Source organism: Mytilus californianus, unplaced genomic scaffold (assembly GCF_021869535.1).
Source record: "Mytilus californianus isolate M0D057914Y unplaced genomic scaffold, xbMytCali1.0.p SCAF_1, whole genome shotgun sequence".
Lineage (NCBI taxonomy): Eukaryota > Metazoa > Mollusca > Bivalvia > Mytilida > Mytilidae > Mytilus > Mytilus californianus.
This window is the reverse complement of record NW_026262581.1, coordinates 20,055,937-20,061,812: the sequence shown is the minus strand read 5'-3', so window position 1 is coordinate 20,061,812 and position 5,876 is coordinate 20,055,937. Positions and strand designations below refer to the sequence as shown.

The 5,876-nt window shown below is 32.0% G+C and overlaps 1 long non-coding RNA gene across 1 annotated transcript; it reads right to left on the bottom strand.

Moving 5' to 3' along the window:
* Positions 1-345: 345 nt before the first annotated feature.
* Positions 346-5,517, bottom strand: LOC127714828 (uncharacterized). Its single transcript, XR_007987966.1, has 3 exons — positions 5,472-5,517; positions 4,987-5,078; positions 346-2,812 (listed from the first exon to the last, which is right to left on the bottom strand). It is a non-coding gene; the product is annotated as an uncharacterized LOC127714828 (long non-coding RNA).
* Positions 5,518-5,876: the final 359 nt, after the last annotated feature.

The following is a 5,876-nucleotide window of genomic DNA, read 5'->3' as shown; positions in this document are numbered from 1 at the left end:
TGGGTTTTTCATCGGCAATTAAATCGGAAATATTATTATTCAATTCTTTAAGTATAACTTTTTTTAATGCATTTTTAGAGATAAAAAAATCTTCAATTGTTGAAAAGGCATTAGAACAGTGCTCTTTTCTTTTTATAATATGAAATCCCAGCTCTATTATCTTTAAAAGAAAAAATCTTTGTTAGTATCGAAATATACTACATTAATAATAATAATAATCTTATTGATCATACAAGAACTAAATTTATAAATCAGCACCGTGTTAATTTATATAACCAGCAACAGTAACACGTGATTAAGAAAGTCAGTCATATATTCTAAATTCCGTTTATACATAAGAAAATAATCATCTTATTCTTTTATTTATAAAAAACAAAAACATTACATAATAAACAGAAACGCAAATCTATGTTAATAGTTCAAAGATAAATATTCTCACAAAAGATCACAATAAAAGTGTTTTAGAAACGATTAAATCGCTATTAAATCAAATATTAAGCTAGATTTTGCATATATACAATTCTATTTCTTTTATTTTATAATGATGAATAAATCAAAATCATGCATTAAATTATACTTCCAAAGGTGTTTGGGTTAGTCACGTGTCTCCAACATTTGATAATGAAACTAAAACAACATTAAAGATGAGAGGGTCCTAAAGGACTGACATCTTAATATTTACCTGTAATTCACCTTTATCAGTTCTTACATTAACTTTTTTTTTAAGTGAATCTTTACTTTTTTAAAATAAAAATATACATCAATTTGCTAGATTACGTCGACTTTTAAATGATGAAACACCAATTATTGTAGAAGAAATTAAGATATTTTGTTAATGTGTTAATACATATCTTCAAAAAAGATACATCTTTTTACCAATATTTTAGTCAAGAACAAGTGAATTACAGAAATATCAAGATGCCAATCCTTATCAGGACCCTTTAGTCTTCAATGGTTTGAAGTCTAATTATTAAATGTTGGAGAAACGTGATTACACCCCTCCAAAAACACAATAATATTTAAATTACGTACCGATCGTGCCTCATACATAAGAAATCGCAAAACCACTATCACAACGACATTTCTACAATTAACATAGAATATTGATAATTGCATACATATTTATACATCATATCTAATGGGGGTTGAGGCGAGATGTTGTTTGATTTCATTACATATACAAGATCATACAACATACCCGCTGGGAGTTGTGAGTGATGTGTGGTGGTTTGATGTCATTACATACACAACATACCCGATGGGAGTTAAGGCGTGATGTGTGGTGGTTTGATGTCATTACATACAAAACATACCCGATGGGAGTTAAGGCGTGATGTGTGGTCGTTTAATGTCATTACATTTACAATATACCAGATGTGAGTTGTGACGTGATGTGTGTCGGTTTGATGTCATTACATATACAACATACCCGACAGGAGTTAAGGCGTGATGTGCTGGTGTGATGCCATTATATATACAACACACCAGACAGGAGTTTAGGCGTGACGTGTGCCGGTGTGATGCCATTACAAATACATCACACCCGACAGCAGTTAAGGCGTGGTGTGTGCTGGTGTGATGCCACTACATATCCAACACACCAGACAGGAGTTAAGGCGTGGTGTGTGCTGGTGTGATGCCATTACATATCCAACATACCCGACAGGAGTTAAGGCGTGGTGTGTGCTGGTGTGATGCCATTACATATCCAACACACCCGACAGGAGTTAATGCGTGGTGTGTGCTGGTGTGATGCCATTACATATCCAACACACCCGACAGGAGTTAAGGCTTGATGTGGGGTGATTTGATGCCATTACAAATACAATATAGCAGATTGGATTTTAGGCGTGACGTGTGGTGGGATGGTGCCATTACATATTCAATACACCCGACATGAGTTAAGGCTTGATGTGTGGTGGGTGGTTGCCATTACATATACATACACCCGACAGGAGTTAAGGCTTGATGTGGGGTGGTTTGATGCCATTACATATACAACATACCAGATTGGAATTTAGGCGTGCTGTGTGGTGGTTTGATGCTTTTACATATACAACACACCCGATGGGATATTCGGCGAGACGTGTGACGGTTTGATGCCATTATATATACAACACACCCGACATGAGTTAAAGCGTGATGTGCGGTGGGTTGATGTCATTACATATACATTATTGATACCGATGGGAGTTGAGACGTCATGTGTGGTGGGTTGATGTCATTAAATATACATTATTAATACCGATGAGAGTTGAGGCGTGATGTGTGCTGGTTTGATTCCATTTAACATTGACTTTTAGTAGGTTTTTTTGTACGAAAATAACATGCATATTAATTTGTTGTAAATTTTATTGTTATGCAAAAGTGTATAAAGCATCGGATCGTTTTAAGATATTGTAAAAGAAGTAGGGGAATACATATAAAACAAATTGTAATACATAAAATAAAACTGAACGATACAACTTGAGTTAACTCAAAAATCTTAATAAATATTGAGATTATAATGCACGATATATTAAGTGTATTAAAATCAATATTGAAAATAGCCGGATGTGTACTATTTTACATAGAAGACATATGTTAGTGCCGAGTCAAAAATAAGTATATAATTCTATAACGCATTCTTTGATGCCAGCCTCTGGAACAGGTCTTTCATGGAATGCTCAATGGCCCCTCCTTTGCTTTGTGTTATAGCAGTAGTTGTTTCACCAGTGGCTCTATCCACACAAATACCTATGTATTTCCACTCAATACCAATTATCTGACCTTTGAATGACCAGCTTACAATCTTTCCATCACCACGATCAATCTATTTTATAAAAGAAGGCAATTAGTTAAATGATAAATACAACAGATAGGTAAATGATAGGCATATAAACAAAATCTTCTGCTATATAATATATTACGCCACTCTTGATTGGGTCAGGAGTTACTTTTCGAGTTATGTTGGTAAACAATAATTCGGTAGCAAAATAACAAAACTTTACCTTATTGTGAAGTGTTACTTAGTTAATATACTTTTAATGAAGTGTCCAAGTTGAAGATAAAATAACATTGTTGAAACACTTTTCAGTGACAAAAAGCCACAGACAGCTTTCTTGTCAGTATCATTGCATGACACCTCATTGTTAATGCTATATATATATATATAACTGTATTAGCGCAAAATAACGTCGCCTGGTCATGTGCGTTGGTCATTTTTAATGCCACATTATCGTGTAACCATTCCCGCCGTATTCCACAACGTCATATTAATCTCTGACATTTATCAAATATTTTCATGACCATTTCAGTATATCTTACGATAAAATCGATAAATCTTAGTCGTAATATTTTTGTTAAATGAGTTCCAGACATGTTGAGGCTTTATGCTATCGTAGTATTGTTGGCAAAACGAAAATAGTTCAGTCGATAAATGAGAGTTTCCTGTTAATCATTGAAGAAATCGCACAGCACTACACTCCGAAATTTAAAACATAGGCTTCATTTAATTAGTTTTTGGTATATTGAGAACTTCATCCATGATGTTTGACTTTTTTTCATGAACATTTAAATGTCATGAAATCCAATGTCATTAAACTTCTCAAAAGTCATGTATGGTAAGTACTGTAATTTATTTAATAGTAACACATTTAATTTCCTGAAATCTCAATCATAACAGAATATACTTCATTTGATATGATTAAGCCTATATCATGTATATAAAAATACATTTGTACTAAAGTTAAATGAATAGTTTTCAGTTCAAGGTCAATGTTTTGGTTTTTTTTTAATCTAAAGATCGGTGATTTATAAATACGTTAACGGTACAAATTTCACAGCACCAAAAAAATGCCTATTTCAAAAACTAACGTCTTTTCAGTGATGCTAGATTGAAGCCAAAAGTCTATAATATATCATCAACGTTGTGGAGTACATCTCAAGGTTATACAATAATATACCATAGAATAGACGGTGTTTTGGGATAGGGTGTTTATACCCCGTTCAACACTAGTCCATTTAGATCGATCTCGGCGTTTACATTTAAACTAGATCGGTTAACTTTAAATCGGTTTAATGACCAATGTGAACGAATCGGTCTAAACTAAAACATCAAAAGAGGAAGTTGAGTATGAATCGATCTAAAGTGAACCAATCTTACTTTAACTGTGAATGCAGAGATCGGTTTAAAGTAATATGATTGAATCGATATTAATGTATGCGCATGTTTAGCGGCAAAACAACACAAGTATAAGATATTGAAGGAAATGAATAAAAAGTCCGATACATGGACTCACGAAGAAAAGGTTCTTTTCCTTGAATTATAGGGGATGAAAGGATACAAATCGAATTGGAGAACAAATCAAGAAGAAATCTGGAAGTTTTTCGTAGGATACGCACATGTATGAAGGATATGCTACAGTTGTTTGTTTAAAATTGACGAAAACTGCGTTAACACCAGTGTCAAAATTTGATTTTGGGATTCAAATGAAACAATAACTTTCTCCAGTTTTTTTCAAGTTTGTATATAAGTGTATCAACACATAGGTTCGATTAATTATTTCTATGTTTACGCTATGTTTAACATTTTACGGGTAATTAGGTCGAATCAATTGTAATTGTAGTATGAACACAATGGTTTAGATTAGACCGATAGAGATCGTTATGATTAAAATTGAAGTGAACGCTAACAATGTAACAGTCTTATTTAGATCAATTCAAATTAGATCGATTAAAAAATGCCAGTGTGAACGGGGTTTTACATGTTAATATAGGAGGAACGTCTTTAAAGCAGAAATGTATTCAGGGGACATGGTTCAAGACCTATTCCTAACGTTGCGGTTTTTTTTTTAAATTCCAGACCCACATCTGTATCATTGATATCTTGCAAATAGTTTAAACTATCGCGGAGGATAAAAATCGAATATCACGTCCCAGGCAATGTGTAAATTTCCAACAAATATATGACTTCCATGAATTATTGCTCAAATCAAAACAGCTCACCTCTCCTTTACCAGATGTTCCCAATGCATTTGCCATATCTTCAGCACCTTTTAAGAATTTATCCATTAGTTTCTATTTGACTGAACAAAATCCTTAAAGACAAATAACACATTTGCATGAAATAAGTCGTTCTGAAATGAACTGACATTTTAAAATCGTACTTAAATAGTACCCGTCACTTCGGATAATATCTTCATTGTACAAATATAAAATTTCATATATTAATTTCAAAGTCAGTATTAATTATAAGCCAATTAAACTATAGTGATAAAGTATCATGTCAATATAAAAAAAACAACAACAACACATATCAGTTTGATAAATTCAACCATTCCTTCAGTGACTCCTATCAACAGATGTGAAAAGTTGAAATAAGCTTATACTTAGTTTAATTCGTTTTTTGAGACAAATTATAAAAAAACATTATTTTCCAATTCTTTAAAGAATCATGACAAACTCGAAAAGAAGTATATAAAGTTATTTACCTCAAATTTGTGAAACGTCAACAACAAAAAATAATCATTTGGAATTTATATATATATATATATATATATACCATTTGTGGGTATTTCCCGTTGTGCTATTCATAGTTATGACGACCTTAAATAGAATTAAAAATGTATTTTTAGACATATTTATTTCTTATTCGTTAAATTGAAACTTAATGATTTTTTAAAAATTATCATTCATTAGATGACATGGGGATAATTTTAAACTTTTCGGAAATTCATGTCTATTTTTAACAAATGATTAAACAAATTTAAAATACATTTGATGAAAGATTCAAAATAAATTTTAAAAACTTAAGTATCTACTGTCATAAAGATGTCAGAACATCTCATATGTATGTAGCAACTAGCCAATAATTAGTTTAAAGTTTCCATTTTTAA